General features: G+C 44.2%; 1 protein-coding gene across 5 annotated transcripts in view; it reads right to left on the reverse strand.

The window, feature by feature from the left end:
- SVIL (supervillin) overlaps nucleotides 1–26,796 on the reverse strand; it is a 233,216-nt gene that overhangs the window by 152,804 nt on the left and 53,616 nt on the right. For all 5 annotated transcript variants that reach the window (XM_055147550.1, XM_055147547.1, XM_055147549.1 and 2 more), the window contains exon 3: nucleotides 13,312–13,410. The gene's annotated coding sequence lies outside the window, so the exon portion shown is untranslated. The remainder of the gene's footprint in view (nucleotides 1–13,311; nucleotides 13,411–26,796) is intronic.

Below are 26,796 nucleotides of genomic sequence, written 5' to 3' on the forward strand. Positions count from 1 at the left end.
TTAAAAGCTTAAAAATAATATTAATAAATACAATACATATGCATATACATAACCATATTAAAATTCAGATACTAAATGTTAAAAAATAAGCTACATTTATATATCTTTCTGCATGTATATATAAAGAGAGACATATATTATATAAATATATAATAAACAGGGGACTATACTGGCTCATGTCTACTTACAAACTGTGTAGACATCTGTGGGCTTCTACGCAATTCCAGTACTTGTCGAAAAAGAGTTATAAGATGAGAGAATTGAGCGAGAAAGACTTTCTCTATCTAAAACAACACAAGTAGTATGTCCTCAATCCAAAGACAATGCTTTATCCACACTGCCAAGGTGTAGCTTCAGCTGAATCTCAGGAAGCAAACCTCCCTTCAAAACAGAGGGACCTTAATGAAAAAAATAAATAAATAAATTCTGAAGTCCAACCACTTCTTAAAGACTACTTATATTTTTAGACCTTAAATAGTATAACTCTGTGTACAAAAATACTTACAAGGGAGGTATCCATGCAGCTACCAAGAGTCACACAAGGTCTCAAGGGTTCTTCCAAGCTTGGATAGAAGTCACAGTGCCCAGAGCCTTGGCTCCGGAGCGCTCCTGCCTGCCGAATGGAAACGCTGTTCTCAGCCCACAGCCGCAGGGGCCAGCGGAGGGCTCCTAGAGCAGCCTCGGAACGCCTGCTTCCAGTTAGCCTGTGAGACCAGCAGGCATGCGGCCTGGTGAGACGACAGCAGGCACTCTGGAGAGGCCCAAGAATTAAACACCAGCTTCAGGACTAGCTGGTGCGAAGGTTCACGTGATTTCATCCAAGGCTCCAGGCCAAAGTTTTTACCTGTCTCACACTGACCAACAGAACTTCTTGCCACCAAACCTTTGCTTTCTCATTTGTTTGGGCCTCATTTTATTTTCCTCTGGCCCATTTTGCATTTTATCCAGTGAGGGTTGTATCTGATATATTTTCTATTATAAGAATTATGCATCATTACTTAATAACAAATTTTCATTAAAGAAGAAATATTAATAATGTTACTTTATTTTTTTATTTGGACTGGAGCGATAGCACAGCGGGTAGGGTGTTTGCTTGCACACTGCTGACCTGGGTTCGATTCCTCTGTCTCTCTTGGAGAGCCCGGCAAGTTACGGAGAGTATCCTGCCCACATGGCAGAGCCTGGCAAGCTCCCCATGGTGTATTCGATATGCCAAAAACAGTAACAAGAAGTCTCACAATGTAAATGTTACTGGTGCCCGCTCGAGCAAATCGATGAACGAGACAACAGTGCTACAGTGCTATTTATTTCTTTATTTATTTTAAATTTTTTAATTAATTTTTATTAAGAACACCGTGATTTACAAAGCTGTTTATTTTACAGTTTTTTCAAGCATTTAGTATTCCAACACCACCAGTGTGATCTTCCCTCCACCAACATCCCGAGTTTCCTTCCTAATCCCAAACTGCTCCTTAGGCCATGTATATATTATTTCAAGCTCCTCCTAGAGCCAAGCAGGGAAAAAATTAATTACAACCAGGGGGCCCAAGAGATAACACAATGGGTAAAGTGCATGCCTTGCATGCTACTGAGGCAAGTTCAAACCCCAGGAATAAGTTCTGAGCACAGCCGGCTGTGCACCTCCCCCGAAAAGAGATAAAAACTTGGGAATAAAATAGTTGACTTTTTAGGGTCTTATGAGGAAAAACAGAAGGAGGAGATTAATAATTGTGACAAAGAACAATGAGGATTATTTTCCTAAAATAGATCCACTCCCACAAAATACACAATTAACTTGCCCAGGTCTCACAAGTGTTGCTCACCGCTTCTGCACCATATTTCATGATCTACCCAGGGGAAAAAATGGAAAATCTAGTATCATGAATGAAAATGATAAGAACTACACTTAAACCTGGAATTAAACATCTCCAAGATATTTGGTAACCATCGATCATTTGATATTATTTAATAGCACTGTAGCACTGTCGTCCCGTTGTTCATCAATTTGCTTGAGCGGGCATCAGTAACATCTCCATTGTGAGACTTGTTACTGTTTTTGGCATATTGAATATGCTACGGGTAGTTTTTCAGGCTCTGCCGTGCAGGCGGGATACTCTCAGTAGCTTGCTGGGCTCTCTGAGAGGGATGGAGGAATTAAACCCAGGTCAGCAGCGTGCAAGGCAAACGCCCTACCTGCTGTGCTATTGCTCCCGTCCATATTGTTTAATACTAGCATCAAAATACAAAAGTCTAACATTGCTTCTGGTAATGCATCAGAACTACCTCCCAATGATAAGGAGATGCAGGCTGCATGCCTGCATCAGAAGGGCTGGCATAGGAAAGACGTCACACCTCCCCCAAGCACAGTCCAGGAAAGGGAAAATGACAAACAAAAATGCAAGAGGTCGGATGCTGTGGGCAGCCCACAAGGAAGTAAAGCTTCCGTCAGTTCACTGAAGGGGGCACACCAGCCGGAGACGGGGCTGCTCTGGCTCCTCACAGCGCCCCACCTTCCTCCAGGCCCCTTCCCACTGCAGCCGTGTCTCCTGTGTCCCCTCTCACTTCTCTTCCCAGCACCGCTCAACCCCCACAACCTGTGCCCTCCAGTGCCCATTCTCAACTGGACTGAGTCCGGATCCCTCTACACCCAGAGCCAGCTCCCTTTCTTCCATGAATCCCTCCCCCCTTCCTCACCTGGACTCTCTCCACGGCACCTGACTTGTTCTGGCCATGTCTACCTGTGTGGAACTCGCTTCCCCCTCCCTTTCACTGTGGATCTTGATGTTTTAGTCAGGGGGCCACACATCCTTGGTTAGGTTCTTGGGAATCACACTTTTCTTCTTGTGGCACTGCAGACACCACAGGCAGTGACTTTGCCTCAGTCACACTCCAGCTGTGGGGATCAAACTCAAGGCTGGGGATGCTGTCACTGAACCTCATCTGGGCCCAGAAACTCACTCTTCTGAAGCATTTCTTGGACACGACTTTCTCGGGCTCTGCTGGGGCCTTGCTGGCCCCTCCCTCCCGCTGCTCCTCTCCCACTCTCCCTCCACTGAGTCTAACGTTGATCATCTCACTTTGCCTCTCCCAGAAGCAGATTCCCAGAGTTCCCAAAGCCAGCACCCCTCACCGAACATGAAACTGCACAAGCAATGCTCGTGCTTCCTCTTCCAACGTGGCCCTTGCTTCTGTTTTCCCAAGAGCCCACAACTTCCCAACAGGCCGCCTTGCCGAGGGAAGCCCAGCCTCGCTTCTACTTCCCCACCCCATAGATACTCTCACTCGCTCCCCTGGAGATATTGCATCAGTTAGTCCTTCATTCCCCAATCCCCTTCCAGCTCTACCCTCTCTGCTATTTCTAGAGTCTTCTAGAGAGCCCCAGCTCCTCTGCCAGACCCCCCACTGCATCACATTCCCTCTTCAGCTTTGTCTCCATGTGGGCTCACAGGTTCAGCCAGCAAGTTCTCACCTAGAGAAGCTCATGAGAATTCCACTTTGTGAAACGTAAAGACTAGGGCAAGAGTCACTTTCACCAGCCTGCATTTAGATCTCCATGGGTAAGAGGAAAAGGGGATCTGGTTTCGAATAAACACTGTGGAAACTGCACAGTATTTACTAACCCAGAGATAGTCTCACACAGACCTCGATCTAGGGGGACTTAATTTTGTTAAGCTCTGGGATGTATGCCTAACAATTGGGCTGATGGTTTGGCACTTGAATGTCTTGCTTTGTTGCAAACAGCGTATGTTTGGGTAGAACCAAGAGGCGTGAGCGTGTGTGCTTGTGTGCTTGTGTGCATGTGTATGTGTGTGCTCGAGCATACGTGTTGTGTGGCCCACATGTGCTGGTGGATAAAAAGGTCAGGAGGACCATCTGGTAGAAAAATTCTCAAGTCTCTCATCTGCTCTGTCCCTGTCCTCTCCCACCTCTTCTACCTTCTGTTCAGAAGGGGACAAAGAGACCCACTGATCATTGTCGTTGTGTTCAGGCTCTTCTCTCTGCTTCACATACCTGCAAGACCCGATGGTTTCTTGCTGCCACAGTCTATGGTTCCCATCCTAACCCATGTTTCCCAGAGTGGGCAGGACCCACCCAGAGTCACTGAGGAGGCCTCTGCAGTAGGAGCCTCAAGTTGGGGGCTGCTTTCCGGATTTGCTTCAAGAAATATGTTACGGGAAACCCTGAGCAGTTTTGGGTTTGAAATGGGGGTGGCGGGCCAAATAAGTCTGGAAATATCTATTGTTTGTTCCAGAGCTTGACCTCTTAAACTTGGGGTTGCAGAGCTGAACTATAGGGGGTTGCAAAAAAATTTTGACAAGAGTGAAAGCTTTCTGGATGTACAATGGCCAAAACCAAATTCACAATCATCCAGGTCACAATCCAAAATGCTTCTGGCAGCACTCACCCTGATTGCTTTTTTTGGATGAGAAGGGGTCTCGAGTGGAAAAAACTGAAGCAGCCCTAATATAGACTGGTCGCATGTGGGCGGTGGGAGGTCCTTCTTATCTCTAGCACCAGACACTGTCCAGGTCTGCCTTGATCAATGGAATGAATGTTTGTCACCATAGGGTTGAAAAGCAGACCGGAAACTGCCTGAGTTATATCAATTCTGTTGTCTTCATTCAGCCAACCCAGCACCTCTTTTTCCCAGGTTTGAAAAATCAATAGTTAATTTGGCTCTGAAGGTAGACATCAGGTTTATAGGTGGAAAATAAGAGGGAGGGGGGCTGGCACCAGCTAGGAGCCCTGCTGTCCATGTTTCTCTCCTTGCAGCACCTATTTCTAAAGTCAGGGTGATGTCAGTGCGGGACCAGAGCTGGAAGAGGCGAGGGAGGGAGCAAGGAGACAAAGCATTCTGTCCAGCTGTCTCTGCCTTCTGGAAAGTTGAAAAGTTCCACTTTCTAAATGGCAATCTACTAACTGGAGAAATCATTAGAAGACTTTTTTTTTTTAAGCTGCTCATGTCCAGGGATGAAAACACTAACCACCCAAGATCTGTATGGCCCTAATTTTTTGCTCCGACAAAACCAGACACAGAATCATTATTTTCTCAATAAGCACAGGATCCTGACATCTGTATTTAAACAGAGATATGCTTTCATCTTCCAACATCTACACTGACACTCCAGAATCAGTCTGGGGTTGTGAACATCTATATTTTCAACAAGTACTTTTATTGGGGGGTAAAGTTTTTAAATGACCAAAATGGGGGTGATTATTTTGGGTTCATGATATTTCCCAATTAGCCAATTTCCTTTCCTCTCAAGCCATCTATTAGTCTCCCAGTCTCTCTCTCTCTCTCTCTCTCTCTCTCTCTCTCTCTCTCTCTCTCCCTCCCTCCCTCTCCCTCCCTCCCTCCCTCTCTCTCTCTCTCTCCCCCTCTCTGTTTCTCTCTCTCTCTCTCTCTCTGCCTTTTTCAAAGCAGATAACTAACTTCACTAGCTTTGAATGACAATCCTGCAAGCTCTAAGGTCACATGTAGGTCACTGGCTTCAACAAGAGATGATCAAGCCAAGTCTTTTCTCTCAGGCTGTTGCCGCGGCTGCAGGAGCAATGGGTGGGGAGCAACACGGCTCAGCGGGAGCAGAATGTCTGGCCCTGGAGTGGAAATGAAATGTGAGTTTGCCGGGCAGAGGACCGGGCTGTATTTTATGGTTCCTGGCTGCAGGGACACAGGCTTTCATAGGGCTTGATGAGCATCACATTCCTAGACACCAGATTCAGAGCCTTGAGAGAAACCGGAGATGTACCAAGTGGGACATCCTATCTAAAGGGCTAGAGATTTTAAAATGTCATGATTTCTGTCCATTCATGGCATAGCAGAACCATGGAGGCTGCGCTCCAAGCGGAGACAAGAGCCACACGGCGTTGAGTGGCACTGCCCGACATACAGCTCAGCGGGAGGCTCCCAGCCACCCACACTGTCACTGATATCACTGATAGCACAGGATATGATGGTCACTGTTGGTCCCAAACAGGAAGAGGGAATAGAGTATTCTCACTCATGAGAGTACTAGGGAGTACCTCTGTTTCTTCTCAATGAGTTCTAGGAAGCCAGGGAGGTAGCTCAAAGGGCAGGAGCATATACTTCGTATGTGGGAGTCCTGGATTTGATTCCTGGCACCACTTGGTCCTCCAAACACTTCCAGCCTCCCTTTCCACAGGGCCCAAAGCTGACAATAACTTCAGAGAGCCTGAAGTTATCGGCTGGACCAGTGGCACGAAGTGGACCGATCATGGATGGAAAATGGCTTCAGAGTGGTTACTGACCAGTGGTACTGGTCACCATGTAAGGAGGTTAAGGTGCAGTTTCAGAGGGAAGTCAGCTTTCCCCAAGAAATCAAAGGATAAAAAGGGAAAAGACATGGGCCGAGGAAGACCATGGGCAGGGAGAGGAAGCTTCTGGGCCGGTACAGGTGCAGCCAGTTGGCCTTCTGTAGTTCTTGGGGCTACGGTGCTGGGAAGCTCTTGGACACGGTGACTTGAAGCAGAAAGCCACAGAGGGAAAGCAGGTCCTTGGGTGGGGACTCACTTCTCCCCCTCAACATTAGGACTCAAAGTCACTAGTCTAGAGTCTGCTGGGCTCCAGTCTGCGTCCCCGACATTCCTAGTGCTGGTGCTCAGTCCATGACATGCAGGTGTTGCATAAGCACAGAGACATGAGTCTGTTCCGGGGATTTGTTAATCCCCTGGCACCTGCAATAGTCCCTGGCTCCCTACAACTCATTGAGAAGAAAACAGAGGTACTCCCTAGTACTCTCACGAGTAAGAATACTCTATTTCCTCTTCCTGTTTGGGACCGGCAGTGATCATCATATCCTGTGCTAGCTTATGGGATAACAGTGACGGTGTGGGTGGCTGGGAGCCTCCAGCTGAGCTGTAAGTGCACTTAGCAAGTGCTCAACAAATGTTCGTTTGTTCAAGAAACAGAACAAATACAAGAGATCTGAGAGGGAAAGTGTCCAAACGTGGGTTCCACTGGAAGGTGACTTTGCCTCTCCTTGTGCCCTCACCCCGCCTCCAACCTGTGAGTAGAATCCCTGCCGCCTGGGGGAAGACTCTCTGCGGCCAGGTTAGCTGACCTCCTCCCCAGACACCCCAGTGGGAAGGACCTAGCCCATTTCAAAGCTCAGCACTCTGCAGAGTCATCTGTGTGTTCTGATCTTTTAGACGCAACATCAGTCATGCAAATGCACTGCCCTGGCCCTGCACAGGCCTTGCCGGCTTTGGGTGAGCTAAGTGACATGCTATCACCCCTGGAGGCAGGATTACTTTCCCGGAGTCAGGATCCCGCCAGGCCCTCCCCCAAAGCTTTCAGAGCCAGCCAAGTGGGCAAATACAGTCCTTTCTCCCCAGAAACCTGATCCCGCTTTCTATACCAAGTATTAATTCAAATCCCCCATGGGCACTCCAGGATATGAAAATGGCAGTAATCTAATCTCAGAGAGGAAGAAGCATGAATCATCATTACACGGTCTGACAAAGAGCAAAGTGATTAATCCCAGGTTGCAGGGGTTAGAGTCCACGGTGGGCCACTAAGCAAACAGCGAGGGTCCACCGGGCTGCCGGCAGAGCCGTGCCAGCAGCCTGCCTTTCCTCCCAGCGGAGGAGAAACGAGGAACAAAAACAAGGCCTCGCTCTGAAGCCCTTTTTCTTCCCCTCCGGAAAACTCGGCAACTGAGGGGCTGTGCAGACTGCAGTGTGACCGGCTTCAGTTCCGAAGCTACTGAGGAGGAGGAAGCGTAGGGGTTTGAACCTGCCTCTGCAAAGGAGCTTCTCCCCAGGGGAAAAGTGGAGCTGCAGGGGACAGGCCAGGCAGCGGATGGCAATGCCCGGCTGAAGGCATGTTCTCGCCACCACGTCACAGAACTGTACGGTTCTGAAGGAAGGCCCTGGCCGCTCTCTGAAACTTCCCCAAGGAACACCAGTGCTTCCTGTCTCCTCAGAGAACCCCCCGCCCCAGAGCTCTGGGCACTGGCCGACCGGGCGCCATCCCTCGGCCCTTCTTCACATTTTTTGCTTTAGCACAGCTGGGTTCAATTTTCTGTCCTTGGGGTTTTTGAGGGAACATTTCTTCTAGAGCCAGGATTCTCAAGTTTTATGGTTATACAACTCCCTTCCAGGGCCAAAGAATGTTTGAAAAGCCCAAATCCAGCAAAGAGAATTAGGGCAAGTATCCAAATGCGAGTGAAAGAAAAAGCTGAGACTCGTTCCAATCTCAGTTCCACCTCTTGACGAGTTGTACCTTCTGTTAGCTTTCCAAGATGTTTGCTATTTGTTTCTGAGGTGGAGAAGTGTGTGTGTGTGTGTGTGTGTGTGTGTAAGGGACTTTTCTAGAAGTCCAAAGTTATATTGATATTCTATAGTTTCTATGTGAATTTTCTATTTTACTATGAAATAAAATAGCAAAATGAACAATGGGACAACAGTGCTACAGTGATACTATGAATAAAATAAAAGATTGTAGCACTGTCGTCCCATTGTTCATCGATTTGCTCGAGCGGGCACCAGTAACGTCTCCATTGTGAGACTTGTTGCTACTGTTTTTGGCATATCGAATATGCCACAGATAGCTTGCCAGGATACTCTTGGTAGCTTGCCGGGCTCTCCGAGAGGGATGGAAGAATCAAACCCAGGTCGGCCGTGTGCAAGGCAAATGCCCTACCCGCTGTGCTATTGCTCCAGTATAGAAGATTACAAAGAAAAAAGGGTTTCTTTAAAGAGTTCTATTTATTTATTTATTTTGGCTTTTTAGGTCACACCCAGCAATGCTCAGGGCTTACTTCTGGTTCTGCACTCAGGAATTTGTCCTGGTGGTGTTCAGGGGACAATATGGGATGCTGGAGATTGACCCAGGTTGGCCCTGTGCAAGGCAAATGCCCTCCCACTATACTATAACTCATCATTCCTGCCCCTCTTTAGGAGTTTTAAGTGCTTCTTTTTCTTTTATATTCCAGTTAAGGATCTAGTATTGGGTAACAGACCAATACTTTGTTGTTGTTTGAAATTTATTTGAGGTACCGTGATTTCCATATTGTTCCGTATAGGGTTTTGTGCACACTTTTCTTCACCAGACCCTCCTCTGAAGTGTCCACTTCCCTCCACCACTGTCTCAGTTCCGTGCTCCTCCCTTTAGGCCACCCCCCCGCCCCCCGCCCACACCAAACCCTTCTTCCCTAGCTGTGAACTGAATTCTGTACACTGATTCACAGATTCTGTTGCCTTTGGCCACGTGTAATTCCCCCACTATATTTCTTTCTATCCCATACATGAGGTGGATGGTTCTCCGTCTGTCCCTCTCCTGGCTGGTTTCACTCCGCTAGGGCTAACTCCACACTGTTGAACAAAAAACAAAAAACAATTTCTCACTTAAAAACTCAAACAACTGGCAATTTTAATTGAACTCTCCAGCCTAAGCATATTCTCAACACCCCCAAGCCACGAACACACCTCCACCCGCACACACTCAGGCCCTGAGCCTGAGACCCTCACCGGCTCATCACACACACGCCAGGTTTCCTAATAAAAGCAGCCACCTCAAGGATCTCAGAGAAATACCTTACCTGTCCTCCTCGTCTCTCTTCCTGTCTCTTAGAACCCTCCATCTCAGAGAAACAGGCTCCCTGTCCAGGCTCGGGAGCTCAGCGTTCATGCTTGACCCGAGACTCACAAAGGCTAACTGCTGGCTTCTGAGCTGACAAAGCCAAACTCAGCTCTGGGGCCCGAGGTCTGTGACACAGCACACACCACCCACATGAGAGGCCTGGCGACGACCCAAGACAAATAAGACATTTTTGAGAAACCAAGTGATTTGCACAGATCCACCCCGGTGGGGGAGAACAGAAGCAGTTCTCCTTCAGAAAATGCGCTGGAATGTTAGAAGCACCTGCTAAGCCTCACCCAAGTTGCAGAAGGCGCCACATACTGACCTGGCCGGGTTGAGGCCATGACAGGGTTGGCCAGGGGCTCCCCACGACAGGCTCCCCGCAGGCATGAAAGCAGAAGCAGCACCCAGCACAGACCCAACACTTTCCCTCACTGGCTGTCACTTTCTTTTGCCCTTTTAAAACCCAGAGAGCAAACGTGCCCTTTAGCACAGCCCTGGAGTCAAATGAACAGGCTGGGGTACCTATGATTCCTCTCTGATAACCATTCTAATTACCCTGCGATAGGAAGGTGCCAGAAGTTAAAAAAGTCTCCAAACCCTGGGCGGAGAACAGCTTGGGAGAAAAATACCACTCAGGGTTCGAAAGTTAGGATTTCTTTCAGGCTGGGGCTTCCTCAGGGATGTGTGTCTAGTGAGTAATCACGCAGGGCTAACTAGTAACTTCATCTGCACATCACATAATAACACATCTTGGATTGGAGAAACAGTGCAGGAGCTAACGCACAGGCTTTGTGTGCAACTGACCCAGGTTTGATTTCTGGCACCAAATGGTCCCCCAAGCATCACTCAGGGTAGCCTTGGAAGCCCCCAAGGGTCACCTAGAGCAGCTCAGGAAGCCCTGAGTACTACACTGAGCACTGCAGAGCCCAGCAGTACTGAGTCCTCGCTACTACTCGGGCCCTTACATGGAACATGGAAGCCCATGCCTGGTTGACTGAGAATTGCTAGGGAGCACCCCCAAGGATCCTGAGAAGCACTCGGGGACACTATTCCCCCAAATCCTACGCATTTGTGGCAAAGAACCAATTGAGAAGAAAATTTTAAAGAATATAATTACTGAAAATTTCTTCCTTTGATATCTCTGAAAATACATCTCCTACAGACGCAGTGAAACACAACTACTAATAATAATGATAATAATGATAATAATAATAATAATAAAACATACCAGTACTTTTTTTTAAACTACATGCAAGAATGTACTTACAAAGAGCCTTTAGTGAAGGCTTGAAAAACAAGGATTTCCTGCCAAACCAGTTAGAAAACACTGGATTTAAAGATAGCATTTAGTGATAGGTCATTTGTATTCTAGAGAGGAAAAGGTAGAAATTTGAACTAAGAACATTTAGAAGTAATTTTAAAATAAGGCTCACCAAACAGCGTCATGGGACCCCACCCACACCCCCAAACACACACACACACCTGGTGAAAAAAAAAATACTGCTTGAACTCATCCCATATGAATCTAAACAGTCACTGTGCTTAAAATATGATGTTTGTTCAAAAAACATCCTATGAGTTTTAGAGCCTGAGGTGAAAATGAGCCCATTTTTCTCAAGAAAAGGCAAAGAACAGGTTTTTTACTTGAAGGTGAGTATATCAGAAAACATCATTTTCAGGGTGTCTAGATCTGAAGCACAGGGAAGGAAGGGAGTAAAGCAAAGGGCAAAGTTCACTGTCAAAGAGTTTTGAAGTGGAGGAAATGCAACCTACCTCAGATGTTTCTATGTACCATTTGAGAAAAGGACCAATTGGTCTTCTACCACTCCTGAGAAGCTGCTACCACCCATGTCCTCATGTCTGAGTACCACCCATGTACTCTCAATGGTCCACCCACGTCTGAAGAGAGGCAAAGTACCGATGGTATATGTAGTCAGAACTTTGCTTCATTAAAATTTTCTTCACTACACAGTGTGCCTTTTTCTCTTTATACTTATTCCAAACGAAGATTTAAAAAGTAATTCTAGGGCCAGAGCCATAATACAGAGGGTAGGGTGCTTGCCTTGCATGTGGTCAACTCAGGTTTGATCCTGCCACCCCATAGGGTTCTCAGCACCAACCAGGAGTGTTCCCTGGGTGCAGAACCAGGAGTAAGCGCCGAGTATAGCTGGATGTGGTTCTGTGCCCCAGGAACACTCCTGGTGGTGCTGGGGACCCTATGGGGTGGCGGGACCAGAGGGACCTCCTATTGCTACCGGATCTACCCATCCTTACCTACAAGTCAGTCTCCTGGATTTAGATCCACAAGAACCATATCTAGGGAAGAGATGGCTTTCAAACCTCACCAGCATTTCAGCTGAGCAGTGAGGTTCTTAGAGCAATTTTTGCCAGAATGACCAGGAAGACTTCTAGACACAGATGACACATTTCTTCTCCATTACCTCCCCTCCTCTTCTGTTTCTCTTTGTCTCTCTGTCTGTCTGTCTGTCTCTCTACCTGCTTCCTTCTCATCATTTCCTACAAATTCACCCACTATCTAAATGTTATGTCCAATCAGGATACTCTTCTCAGTTCCAGATTCATCTTTAGCTGACAATTTATTACTATAATTTGGATATTGAGCAGGTAAGTCCAACTTACTCTGTCCAAAACAGAGCTCTTGGTCCTCAGAGAAGACTCTCTTATAGAAACCAAGACCAAAAAGCCCTCTTCCTCCAGCCTTCCCATCTCAAAAGTTGTCACAGACCAAAGTTTAGGAGTCATTCTTAACTGCCTTCTCTCTTCACCCCTCATCTATCACCAAGAGCTGATAAGTAAACTTTCAGCACATTATCTTTTGTTTTATGTACACAGTTACTTTATTGATAGAATTAATACACCATAAAACTCTGCCAGTTTACACAATTTAATGGTTTTGAATCTATTCAGTTTTATTATAAGCATTTTAGAACACTTGTAAATACTTTTATCATTCTCTCCAATGAAATGACATTTCTATCAGCAATCACTTTCAACACCCGCCTCCTAGGCAACTATTAATCATTGTCTATATAGACTTTATTTGGTTCAGATTTTCATATAAATGGCTTGACACAATGTATTCCTTGTAGTTGGTCCCATCTTCCTTATTAAAATTTTAAGATTCAGTAAGGAATGTTGTTTAACTAATATCCAATATTTTCCAAACCTATTTGAACATAGACCTATCTTCCACTCCTGTCTCCTTTGCTTTAACTATCAAGGGCACTGTGTTCCTTTTGAGAAATATTTCCTTAAATGGATAACTCAGACAGCACAGATATCATACAGATGCCTCCAGGCCCCCGTAGGTGACTGGTTCTGTTTCTATCTAGAAAGTCTAACTTCAGAGCAGCTGCAAATTCTTGTAGCCAGAGCCCCATTAAAAAAAGAAATCTTCCATATTTATTTAGCTCCCCCTTCCAAGAGCTTCAAAAGAGTAGAGAGGCACATGACCACTGTGGAAAAAAAGACTCCTGATATCAAGAAGGCACCTCTCCCATGAATACATGTGTCCCCATACATCGCAAAAAGGGAGCTTCATGTCCTCAATGCTCTGGTCGTAGAAAGTAACCCATTCAAACAAATTCATTCTTCACAATGTTCTTTAACCTCTGCTCAGATTGTGGGCCAAGCCAATGTTGTGTTAACAATAGAACAATCATCTTTCTTTCTTAAGCACTTACCATAATGTGATACTAAATCATCGCTTCAGATATGGAAATATTTCAGAATTTTCATATTTGAGCTCGCCGACTCTTCAAGACCATGGACTCAAACCTTCTCTGAAAAAGGAGTAAAAACACCTTATTTGAAATCTGAGAAGAATCTAGCAATCAATGCAGACACAGACATAGGTATGAGTTAAACAGGCATGACAATCCTCTGCTCTGAGGAACTCACTCCCTATCAATTATTGATCTACATAGAATAGCACAATTTGTAGGCAGTGATGAGAGTATTTTTTTAAGACTTTTATCAAAAACACTCAATAATACTGTTTTTCCCCAATTCATTCTAATTCCAAATGAAGAAAGTCATTTCTATCTAATGCTTTTTTAAAGTTCTAATTTTTCTGTGGTGGCTGAAATGTTGTGTACCGGTCTCAAAGCAAGAGCTGTCTTGAGTAGGCATGAGTGCTTTCTCAAATGCAAATTTACATCAGGTGTATGTAAGGAGCTGGGAAAGAACTGCCTTAGAACAAAAGAAGACAAAGCAGAGGATTCACTGAAGACTTGGATGTGTGCCCTTGAGGGTTCACTTCTGCAGATTCCTTAGACAGATACAAGTAACTGTGTTAAATCAAGTCATAGGCTTTCCGTGGTTGCCCCTACACCACGAAGTTTGTAGGCTTCTTTCCTAGCTATCGCCCATTAAACAATACAGGAAAAGTGCAATCTACAGAAAGTTCTTTTATATTGCATTTGGCATCGTAAATAACTTAGAGATGATTTAGAGTGTACATACACTGCCGATGATGCATAAGCTCTGTGCCAACAATGCCATTTTTATGAGAGGGATTTCAGTCTCCTCCATACGGCTGTCTGCAGGGGGCCTGCAACAAATTTCCCCCCACAACCCCCACCTGTGGGCACAGAGACAGCTAGGAGGAAATGAAAAGGACCTGATTGCTCAGAGAAAGACAATAAAATCACGGACCAGAGGGACTTGTCTGGCATACCTGGCACAAAGTATTGGGCTAGAACCTGGTCTGAGTCATTAATCTTAAGAAGAAAAATCTTCAATCTTTATGTACTCTAAAGGCAGGGGACTAGGAGAGCAGCCCACCTACTCTGGAAGTAGAGCAGAGCAGAAGGAAGGCAAACTTGTTTCCCCCCTGTGATTTGTCTGGCTGTGGACAATGCACATAAAGAAAGGGCCATTTCTCTTACTCTGCAGGACTGGCTGCCTGGGTGGCATTCTGATGATTCAGCCTCAGAGTGTGTGTGTGTGTGTGTGTGTGTGTGTGTGTGTGTGTGTGTGTGTGTGTGTGTGTGTGGTGGTGGTGGTGGTGGTGGGGGTTGTTAGGATACAGCCCTGAGATCCCAGGCTGAAAGGAAATCCTTTGCTCCTTAGTTGTGAGTTGGTCAGTGGTTACTGAGGATTTGGGAAATCTTTTGTTTCAGGCAATGAAGGTGCTTCCTCCCATCTCCTCCCAACGTCAAGTCAGCAATTCCATGGATTCCCTGTTCACGATGTCATTTGAGAAAAGGATTCACTTGCGCACACCAGCCATCACCAGACAAACGACACAGAAGGCCTTTGCTGGCGCCAATCAATTCTGTGCTTCTAGAAGTATCTGGAAGGTAGGATGCTCAAAGTCTGTCTTACCTTGAATATCAAAAAGGGGATTTGCTTCCAGAAATCAGGTTCAGGGCGATTTTAAAGAGTCTGTACTTGTGGCAGGGTGAGGGCTTGGAAAGGCACCACTTGGAGTTCCCACAAAGCAAAACAATCATGCTGCCACCACTGCTTGGTGATGTTCTGGCAGCCATGAACCCATTACTTAAAGCCACAAAGATGGTTTCAGTAAACAAAGTAAAACTACTGGGTTTAAGTAGACTGCTTTTGGGGGCCCCCAAATATCTCCCTGCACACACATGCCATTTGCCCTGTTTATCACTAAAATGTTTTGGGATCTTGAGATGAAGACCAGAACAAAATCTTTCCTGTCCTGGGTTCCTCCTCAGATACAGAACAGACAGGGAAAGGGCGACCCCACTTCGCACACCAGGCAGAAGCCAAAGGGACAAGAGACAGAAAAAAACCAAGGGGCAAGAACAGGAGAGAATAAGTCTCTTCTCTACCCAGGGTCTTAGGCTTGCATCCTTGAGAACAAGGGTTCTCAAACTTGAGCAACTGAAGGCACCCCATTAAACACTACAACTGTAGTTTAAAAAAGAATATCTACAATGGAGACCAAGACTCCAAGGATCCAGAAAGAGTTTGGAAGATCTGTACCTGAAATTCTTGAACTCTAGGAATCAGTTTACCCAAAAACAACAGGAAAATCTCATTTACTAGGTAATAAAACTCAGAATACAGTCTTAGCACTGTGACAGGAAAACAAAACAACAAATCAACTTTAATGCAATCAAGATGGCTTGGGAAAAAGAAAAGCACAAGGGGCCAGGAGAGAGTTCAAAGCCTGGAGTTTGAAACTTGCATCTCTAGGCTGTGTGTTAGATCCCCAGAACACAGGCCTGAGAAACAAGAGTGATCCCCAGCTACCCTAAGCAACTGAAAGAAGAAAACAGAAGAAGGAGGGAAAAGGGAAGAGGAAAAAAAAGGAATAAAGGAGAAGGAAAAGAGGGAAAGGAGAAGGGGAAGTAGAGGAGGAGGGGGAAGAGGTAGAGGAGGAGGAGAAAGAGAAGAAGGATAAGCAGAAGTAAAAGCAGCAGCAGCAGAAGCAACAGAGCAGAAGCAGAAGAAAGCAGAAGAAGCAGAAGAAGAAAGAAGAGGAGGAGAGGAGAACCAGAAGGAAGAAGGGAGGGTAGGAGGAGAAGGAGGTGGAAGAAGAAGAGAAGAAGAAGAAAAAGAAGAAGAAGAAGAAGAAGAAGAAGAAGAAGAAGAAGAAGAAGAAGAAGAAGAAGAAGAAGAAGAAGAAGAAAAGGAAGAGGAGGAGAAAGAGGTGGAGGAGAAGGAGGAGGAAGAGGAGAAGGAGGAGGAGGAAAGAGTATTATTAGAAAAGAATTTAGTGGCAAGGAGAAGTTCAAATAACTAAATAACTAGTCATGGGGGGTATGGTGCTGCCAGCAATTCAATCTGTACATGCGGGGCAAGTGTATCAGCAGCCTGATGGTGCCTTCAGGCTTCCTGATACCCCCAAATTGCCACTGTGCCTTTGGCTGGATCACAACAACTTGGGACCAAGTTTACCAAGAAATTAAATGGCCAAAAGTTAGATATGTGGGAGCCATGCCCATTAACAACCTATGGCTCAGCTATACAAGTTCATTCATTGGCCTTATTTCGGAGATCCATAGACAAATCTAGAAAGAGATCGAAAGTCGCAGTTAATTTTGGAATCGCTCATGGCTGAACAGACAGGATAAATTGGAAGGGGGGGGGGCTTTGGCCTGGTGGCCCACTCAAGCAGAGCCCCAACAGCTGCTCGCTTCCACAATCCAAAATTGCCACCATATCTCTGGCCTGACTCCACTGTCTCAGGATAGACCTTACCAAGATATAATCTGTTGCAAATTTTGGTATGTGGGTTTTGTGACTGAAATCTGCAGGCTTTCTCAGAGTTGGGTGGGCTAACTCCCCCCATTTCCCAATACTCATGGAAGCACTGGCAGTCACTTCTGTGAACCAACTCTAGCGCCACCATGTAAGTTCTACTATTGACCTTGCTTCAGAGACTCATAAATAAATTTCGAGAGACATCAAAAACCACAGTTAATCTTGAACCTACACATGGCTGAACAGATGGGCAATCGAAGGGGAGTGGGATGGCCTATGCCTGCCCAAGCAGAGCACCCAGTAGTCACTTGCTTCCATAATCCAAAATCACCTCCATATCCCTGGCCTAATTCCACCATCTTAAGACGGACCTCAACAAGATATAATCTGTTGAAATATCTGCTATGCAGGCTTCGTGACTGAAATATCCAGGCTACTTTAGGCTGGGTCGAGATGGGCTACCTTCCCCCACCTCCCTTCGCTTCCAGAAGCCTCGGTAGTCACATCCACACTCCAAAGCTGCCACCAACTGAAAAGTTATTCCAGCATTACAAATGAAATACCAAGTGCCCTGAAAAAACACCATGACCTTTTAGCACCAGTATTGCAAACCATAATGCACAAAAGGAAAAGGAGAGAGAGAGCAAGAAGGAAAGTATGTCCCATAGAGGGGTGCTGGGAATGGGGGTGGGGGGTTGGGGTTTGTGGTAGGGAAACAGGGAACATATGTGGTGGGAAATGTACACTGGTGGAGTGATGGGTGCTGGATCATTATATGACTGAAACCCAATTATTAACAGCTTTGTAATGGTCTATCTCATAGATATCCAATTCCCATTGTTTATCGATTTGCTTGCGCGGGCACCAGTCACGTCTCCATGGTGAGACTTGTTGTGACTGTTTTTGGCATATCGAATACGCCACGGGGAGCTTGCCAGTCTCTGCCGTGCAGGCAGGATACTCTCGGTAGCTTGCTGGGCTCTCCGAGAGGGACGGAGGAATCGAACCCGGGTCGGCAGCATGCAGGGCCAATGCCCTCCCTGCTGAGCTATTGCTCAGCCATTGATCAAGCTGATTGAATTGGGCATGAACTACACATTACATTTTTAAAAAACATCTTTTAATTGGATATCCAAGTATGCTGAATAAATAGCATACTCCTAAATTTAAAAAAAAAACTAGTTAAACATGTTCAAAGACAGAAAGAAAAAAATCCAGAGAAAACCACAGTGATTGGGGGTAAGGAAAATCAGTAAAATTAGTATAGCAGGTAGAGACCTTGGGTTCAAGGTCAGGCCCAGCAGCTCCGGTCCTGTTCCTCCAGGGCTCTCTCAGCCTTCTCCAACTATTTCCCACCTGTCAAAATAAACTTGGGCTTGACCTTCAGATGATTAGCAATCCCTCTGACATAACATGGTGACTAATTCCAAACCAACTGCATCTGGAGGGGAGATAACCATGGAAAGACACTTTTAATGTTTCAAAAGACTTAGGATTGACAGGAGGCATGGATGCAGGTGCCCACAGGAAGCTTCTGATGAGTTTTATTCACATAGAGAGCCAGGAGCCTCTGTGTCTGGGGTCAATGCTATCCACATCACAGGTTCTTAGGAGAAAGGTGGCTTCTGGGTCCTAACTTTGACTCTGGACGCTTCCATCTTTCTTTCCCTAGGTGATTGGATCAGGGAATATATATTTCCAGGTATTTTTCACACCGTGGCACCTTCTCTCTTACCCCACATAAATCTCTGCATGCCTTTCAGGATTTAAATGCAGGATCCAGTTTCTAAGACTCCTCTCCAGATCGCCTCGCTTTTTCCACAAGATTTTGTTTCTAAAATTGCATTGAAGTTCTGTGTAATAATAACCACTAGATTTCCTTCTCAATCATTCAGCATAAGATTACCCAAATGGGTGGGAGAATAACAATCAACATTGTCATTTGAACATTAACGTATAAAATGCCTCCAAGACAACAAAATAATGTAACCTCTTAGACGGTATTGCTTAACTGGAGTCACACAATAACCTATAAGTGATCACTGGGAGTCTATAAGAGTATGGGGGAAATCCCATTTCATTACCCTTCAGAACTTCACCTGCTAGATTCGTGCTGTCTGCTAGCATTCATTCCAGTAACATCTAAGTTGATGGAAAAACCTTCAATGGTATTATGTTAGCTCCTTCATATAGTGGAGCCAAAGTGAGAGGGAAAGAAGCAATGACAACAATGGAAGGTATTGTAGGAGAGAAAGGTTGCCCCTTCAAAGATCACTTGGGCCCACAGTGATGCCTTAAGAAAGAAAGGACAGGAGCCAAAGAGATAGTACAGTGGGTACAGTGTTTGCCTTGCACATAGCCTATCTGAGTTCAATCCCCAACATTCCATATGGTCAATCCCCCACATTCCAAAGATTACCTGGAGTGATTCCTGAATGCAGAGTCAGGAGTAACCCCTGGACATCACTAGGGGTGGCCCCGAAAACAAACAAGAAAAAACAAAGACAAATAAAACAAAAGAAAAAACAAAAGGAAGAAAGAAAGAAAGAAAGAAAGAAAGAAAGAAAGAAAGAAAGAAAGAAAGAAAGAAAGAAAGAAAGAAAGAAAGAAAGAAAGAAAGAAAGAAAGAAAGAAAGAAAGAAAGAAAAAGTAAATGAAAGAAAGAGACGGGGGAGGGAGAGTGGGAGGAAGGAAGGAAGGAAGGAAGGAAGGAAGGAAGGAAGGAAGGAAGGAAGGAAGGAAGGAAGGAAGGGAGGAAGGGAGGGAGGGAGGGAGGGAGGGAGGAAGGAAGGAAGGAAGGAAGGAAGGAAGGAAGGAAGGAAGGAAGGAAGGAAGGAAGGAAGGAAGGAAGGGAGGGAGGGAGGGAGAGAGGGAGGGAGGGAGGGAGGGAGGGAGGGAGGGAGGGAAAAAGAAGAAAGGACACTATTAAGTGACTTACCAAGGTGACATTCGCAGCAGAGAGGGGTGTGGTGCACAGGGCACTGCTCAGGGATTACTGCCGGCTCACGGATCACTCCTGGTGGTGTTTGGGGAACCATATGCCATGCTGGGATCAAATTGGGATCACCTTGCAAGGCAAGAATCTTAACCCCTGTACTATATCTAAAGTCCTCATTTTGATATGAGTGGGAAAGCACAGAAATCTTGGAGAAAAAAACAAGATGGGGCCCTGAAAAGTGGAGATATACGTCAATGAGCTGATATATGCTTGTAGGAGGTCTAGGTTTGATTCACAGCACCATACTGTCCTCTGCATGCTGCGGGGGAAAATACCTAGATATAGAGTCAGAAGTAGATATATAGAGTCAGAAGTAGCCTCAGCGCACCACTAAGTATGGTCCTGGCAAACAAATAAAAAACAAAGAGACCTCTTTAAGAGGAAGAACCAGAGACCCATTTCATTTGTCAAGTAATTCACATTGTGATCCTAAACTACTGTGCTTCTACTATTTTGACACATTACCATTATTCAAAACTGATGAAAATTTTTTAAATATTGGAATTTTTACTGTCAATGTTGGTAGTGTTCCCTAAGGCAAGAGAATTTATGGCAAATGCAATTTGAAGTGTAATTTGACTGTGACCATCTCTTTGCACTCTATTTTTTATAACAAGAGGCGCCCATCTTGTCTATTTTGTAAGCACAACTCTTGTTATATTGTTGGTTTGGGGTATCTGGGAGCTATTAGTCCAGTGTCCACAGCAGAAACTGAATGGCTGACAAGGGTGCTAGTGGGCGCAGGGCACCCAAGCCTTCCGGCAATCAGCACACCACCAGCTGCAGGAAGATGCTAATCATCAAAATAGTAACTGACGTGGGGACACATGAAGGAGAAGAGAGCTAAAATAAGCACCATGATCCTCCCTGCTAAGATCCAGAAACTCTATTACCTCTTTGTCCTTGGGGATACGTTCCTACAGGGACACACTTCCCACTTTCATGCTGTTCTTGTGGTTGGGATGTATGTCCCATCACGGTGTAGTTCTTAGGAGGGAACTTCAGGTCCTCAAACATTTCAAATATGCACTTCAAAACCCTGGGAGAAATTCTACTTCAAGATCCAAAGTGGGCACCTAGCATCCAAAATCACGAGGCACAAATATTAACAGATGGGCAGAATTCTCAATTTTAACATTACATATGTATTATTTTTCAAACTCTTGAGTGCCTCTTATTACACAGCAAACAAAATGAATAAATAAGTAGCAGACAAAATGCCAGGAAGCCAATTGCTATCTAAATAGATACTGGTGGTACATAAGTATATTTAGGTAGATATATGTGCATGTAAAGTGATTTGTATTACTTATAGTATCCAAATACTGTGCTATGGATTGAATGTTTGTGTTCCTGTAAATCAACAGGTTGACATGCCAGTTTCCAATGTGATAGTTAGGGGTTTTTTAGAGGGCATTGGGTCATAAGAATGGTGCCTTCTTGGTGGAATTAGTGCCCTTCTCAGAGGGACAGAGGATTTTGCTGCTTCTCTCTGTACCAGGTGTAGGTGCTGTAAGAAGGCAGCTTTCTGCAAACCAGGAAGTAGGCCCTCACCAGAAACAAATCTGTACCTTGATCCTGAGCTTCCAGAATGGGGAGAAATAAATCTTATTTAAGAGCCTCACAGTCACTGGCATTTGTTTTGATAGTCAGAATTGACAATGATAGATAGAAAGAGTGGTTTTCACTGCATGTAAATTCTGTGCCAAATAAATATGATTTTTATAAAAGCAGCAATTAAATAACAAATTTATCTTCTGTAATGGTTCTGTTGTTATATTCTACAAGTTTTCCAAGCCATTTATCCAAATTCCTCTATGAACTCCCACTCCCAATTTCTTCTCAGGCAGTATTGATAATAAGATTACTGGTTGCATGTTCATAGAAGGAAAGATCTTATATGACTCCTTTAGTCATATAAAATTTCTTTTTTAAATTGAATCATTAATTATATAGTGATATAGTTACAAGCTTTCATGTTTGGGTTACAATCACACAAAGATCAAACACCCATCCCTCCACCACTGCACATTCCCCACCACCAATATCCCCAGTACACCCCCCTTTCCTGCCCTCCCCCTGCCTCTATGGCAGACAATATTCCCCATACTCTCTCTCTACTTTTGGGCATTATGGCTTGCAACACAGACACTGAGAGGTCATCATGTTTGGTCCATTATCTACTTTCAGCATGCATCTCCCATCCCAACTGGTTCCTCCAGCCATCATTTTCTTAGTGATCCCTTCTCTATTCCATTTGCCTTCTCCCCTCCACTCATGAAGCAGGCTTCCAGTTATGGGACAATCCTCCTGGCCCTTGTATCTACTGTCCTTGCATGTCAGCCTCATGTGATGTTCTTCTATACTCCACAAATGAGTGTAGTCCTTTTATGTCTGTCCCTCTTTCTGACTCATTTCACTTAGCATGATACTCTCCATGTCATCCATTTATAAGCACATTTCATGACTTCACCTTCCTAGCAGCTGCATAGTATTCCAGTCATATAAAATTTCTTAAAATAACTCCTGAACTGGGGGCTGGAGAGATAGCACAGTGGGTAGGGCATTTGCCTTGCACGCGGCCGACCCAGGTTCGATTCCCAGCATCCCATATGGTCCCCTGAGCACCACCAGGGGTAATTCCTGAGTGCAGAGCCAGGAGTGACCCCTGTGTATTGCCGGGTGTGACCCAAAAAGCAAAAAAAAAAAAAAACCAAAAAAACCCAAAAAAAAAACCTCCTGAACCTTTAGATAAGCATAGGGACTCTTCTGTCTTAAACAGACTTGAACATGTGATTCTTTCTCTTGGTGCTAACATTGTACCTGCTGATCTCTGAGGAAAGAAGGGAGGACTCAGGATTATGCCCTTTTACATAGATGTCCACTATAAAACTACTCGACTTCCAGGTTCACATGCAGTTCATATGTTCCACTATATGAGGGTAAAAGCAAGATTACTGCTGAAATCTGTAGGTCAGAAGCAAATTATAGTTGAATGGCAAGCTTTTAGCAGCGCAGAATAGTACAAAATATCACTGTACTATTGAACAACATAACTGTACTATGACATAATTTATAAGTGCAGACCAAACCATGAGAGGTTCTGGGTCCTTCCTTCACTTGACATCTAGCAGACACACCGTGGTTGTCTATGTTTGTTAGGCAATACGGAAACAATGAAAACATGAAGTCCTTGTTTTATGGAGCTCACATCTCAAATAAACCGGTCAGTCAATAAAAGACTGAATGTCAGCTAAAAACAGTTGGAAAGGAAAAGAAGCATCAGAAAAGGGAGGACTTCTATTTCTAAGTAGCTGGTCACATGTCTCTGTGGAAGAATAAACAACTGGTGAGTAACTAAAGAGAGTGTCCAGGTAGTGGAAAGAAGGACAAATGCTAAGAGTCTTGAGATGAAAGTATGAAGTGTGTACAAGGAACCAGTATAGCAGCCACGTTTTAGGAGTAAAGTGAGGCAAAGGGAAGCTGGCAAGACCTGCTAGTGAGTCAGAGCACAGCACAGGCCATGTGCCAAAGAGAGAGTTGGGGTTATGTTTGGAATTTCATAAGTCACTGTCAGGTATGGGCAAGTTCATCAGAAACATGAACTTGATTTACTTCTTAAGAATCACTCTGTAGCACTGTTGCACTGTCGTCTTATTCATCAATTTGCTTAGCGGGCACGAGTAATGTCTGCATTGTGAGACTTGTTGTTACTGTTTTTGGCATGTCGAATATGCCATGGGTAGCTTGCCAGGTTCTGCCGTGTGGGTGAAATACTCTTGGTAGCTTGCCAGGCTTTCTGAGAGGGACAGAGCAATTGAACCCGGGTCAGCCACATGCAAGGCAAACGCCCTACCCGCTGTGTTTTTGCTCCACTCCAAGAATCATCTATTGGAAAAAATTTAATTTCAATTAATAAACACAGTATAAAACATGTTTTAACAAAAGAAAAGGAATACAAATCCTCTAATCAGTCTGAGTATATCCAAAGCAAAGCAAAAACAAAACAAAAAGAATCACTCTATTTCAGAGGTTTCTAAACTTCATTTGGCCTATCACCCCCATTTCAGGAAAGAGAAAAATTACTTAGCACTCCATGAGAAATTTACCTTTTTCTTTTTTAAAAAATATTTTTTTGAAATTTACCTTCTTTCAGTGAAATATCAGAATATCACCTAAATGCATGAAAGGCTAATTATGCTCCCCCCAATTATTCCAGAAATTGGATTTGGGAAACATTGCTTGAGCTTTGTGGAGGAAAAATAGACTTGGTGGGGTAGGGTATGTAGAAACAAACCAGAAGAAATGGGGAACTGGATGGCAAGTTACCACTGCCACCCAGGCAGAGAGAGCAGAGATACCACGTAGGGTCTGGACAGGAGGAAATGAGAATCATCAGAATGGGCAAGTGGCACAGAATAGTGCTGCTGACAAAGAGAGGTGACGATAGAGCAGGTAAGTTCTATATCTAATTACACTCATCTAAGTTGCTGGAAAACATATTTCCTCTCAGGGGCAAATAGAAGTGATGATAGATAAATGATTAAAGAAAGATCAAGTGATTAAAGAAAAGCTTAATTAGACTCCTATAACATTACAACTCAAGAATTTAGAAGTTTTATCATGGAAGCCGTTGACTCAGACTCAGTTCAGATATTAATTCTTGTCATTAATAGAATGGCATGCCTACTGTCTAGGTTGAATACTGTACACAGCTACCAGAGTTATTTCTGCAAGAAACTATTTCTTTATTAGTGAACTTTCCAGGAAACAAAAGTTTCCAGTGAAGCTAATAAAAGCTTCAAAGCTTTCTAAAATACATCAACGATGCTTTGAAGATTACCTTTCTTTAGCTCTTTCTGAAAGAGGAGTGTCAGCAAGAATGTAAGACTATAGATATCCTTTACTATAATTAACTTATCAAAAATCTTTGTCAAACGGGGAAGAAAATCTAATGATAAGGAACTTTACTTAGCTTACATGTTAAAGCCTTTTGGGGGGTTGTTTTTGTTTCTGTTTTGGTGTCCAGATGAACCTTAGGTCTCCTACATGCAGGCACAGCATTCTACCACTAAGCCACAATCCCAGCCCTAAAGCCTTTTATATAAACACTGTTTGTTCGACATAATCCACATCAAAGTATTTACAGCTTTAGGGATTGTTCTCTGAGAAGCTACCCTAAAATTCCTACGCAAAGATATGTTTTCTGAGTTTTATGAAGCTTATTCTAATCAGAAAAGGGTCAAAAACACTACACAAAAGCACAACAGAATCAAGTTTGATTCCTTCCTGTTTGTTAGAAAGAGATGTAGGGGCAGGAGAACCAGTAAAGTTCTGCTTCCCCATTTGGGGTTCTTTATTCATGTCCCCAAGTCATGTCTATTTTATTCAAGACTCATGCCCAGGATCCCAAACACAAGGAAAAGTTTAAATTGTTTTGATTGGAATGACTGAAGCCCGCTAATATGTATGATGTCTTCCAGGAAGATATCAACTCCCATATTTTCCATCTTTTGTGCCCTTTTTCCCTCAGTTCAACTCTAAGAACAACAGCACAGAGCTTGGTGGGGAACCAGATCCAGCACCAAGGATGCCAAGCGAAGGGATCTCCAGAGACAACAGGCACAAACATAGCTCTTAATCTGTTCCTGTCGGTGAGAAAAAGCTTCAATCCAATTGGAACCATCCAATTTGAAACTCTTAGAAACGGAGTCTGCTTTTGATTTTCTAAATGTTGTACTCAAAAGAAATGAGCTCTCCAACAGAAACGATACTTAGTCAAGCCCCCACCCTCGGCCAAGAGAAAACTCTTCAGCCATGCAGGGCACCTAGTCTTTCATTTTGGTAACAATTTTTAAAGGGCTTTCATGGTTTTCCAACCCCGCTGAATCTCGAAGGAAATATTCTTGGAAATACGTGTTTTCAAAAAAAAAAATTATGGCTTAGCTTGATTCCTCACTCTATCTCTGGATTTACTGACATTTCCCACAGCATCAGCTATTAAAGACAGATTTTTTTTCTGACTTGTTGCTTTAAGATGTCAAGATGTATCTGCTTTTGCGGTCTGGTCCTCTTTTCACAAAGCCCTTTCTCATCACACTAACCAGATGTTTCTGCTTTTTTCCAGGAGACAGTGGTATCCAGGCTTTACACTCAAGGCTTCTCCCATCCCAGGTCATCTGTTTGGATATTTACTTTATTTCTTCGCAATGATCCCTGACAAATCTCTTATTTCTGCTTTGCTTTGTTTAATTTCAGAGTTAAAACACACACATGCCCAGTGTTAAATCCGCTTCCAAAATGGAGTGTGGTTTTCTCTCTGGATTCATCTATAATAAACTAAAGATGTATTATATCTGGATTCTCAGAGATCTGTTCAATATTAACCATGACGATTTGAAATGTTAGCAACTGGGGTCAATCTGAGGCTCCATTATTAATCTAGTATGCTATTACTTCTTAGTGATATTCAAGAACACATTCTGAAATGGTAACTGACTGCTCAAAAAGATAGCAAACCCTGTAAGTCCTCACTCTACCTTTCTAGGTATTTCTATATTACTGAACCAAATGATAGCAAAATTGTTCCTCTAGAACAGGAACCAGCAAACTGTAGCCCACGGGCCAGATCTGACTCATTGTCAGTAAAGTGTTTTTGTAACATAGCCATGTCCCTTCACTCCCATGTATGTAATCTATCCCTGTCTTCATGCTATAACAACAGAGTTGAACTGTTTGCTATTTGGTCCCTTCCAGAAAAAAAAACTGCCTTGACAATGCAAACATTGGATTTTCTAAGAAACATTGGACTTTCTAAGAAAATCCTAACTCCCATTCTGTGTGGCTTGGCAATGTCACTCAAGAAGATCATTTTCCAAGGCCAGAAAGATAGCTCAAGGGGATGGAACAAAATTCTTCTATGCACGAAGCCCTGATTTTTATCCCCAGCACTGTGTGGTCCCCTGAGCACCAGGGGATATATCCCTAG

This window comes from Sorex araneus, chromosome 9, assembly GCF_027595985.1.
Source record: "Sorex araneus isolate mSorAra2 chromosome 9, mSorAra2.pri, whole genome shotgun sequence".
NCBI classification, from domain to species: domain Eukaryota; kingdom Metazoa; phylum Chordata; class Mammalia; order Eulipotyphla; family Soricidae; genus Sorex; species Sorex araneus.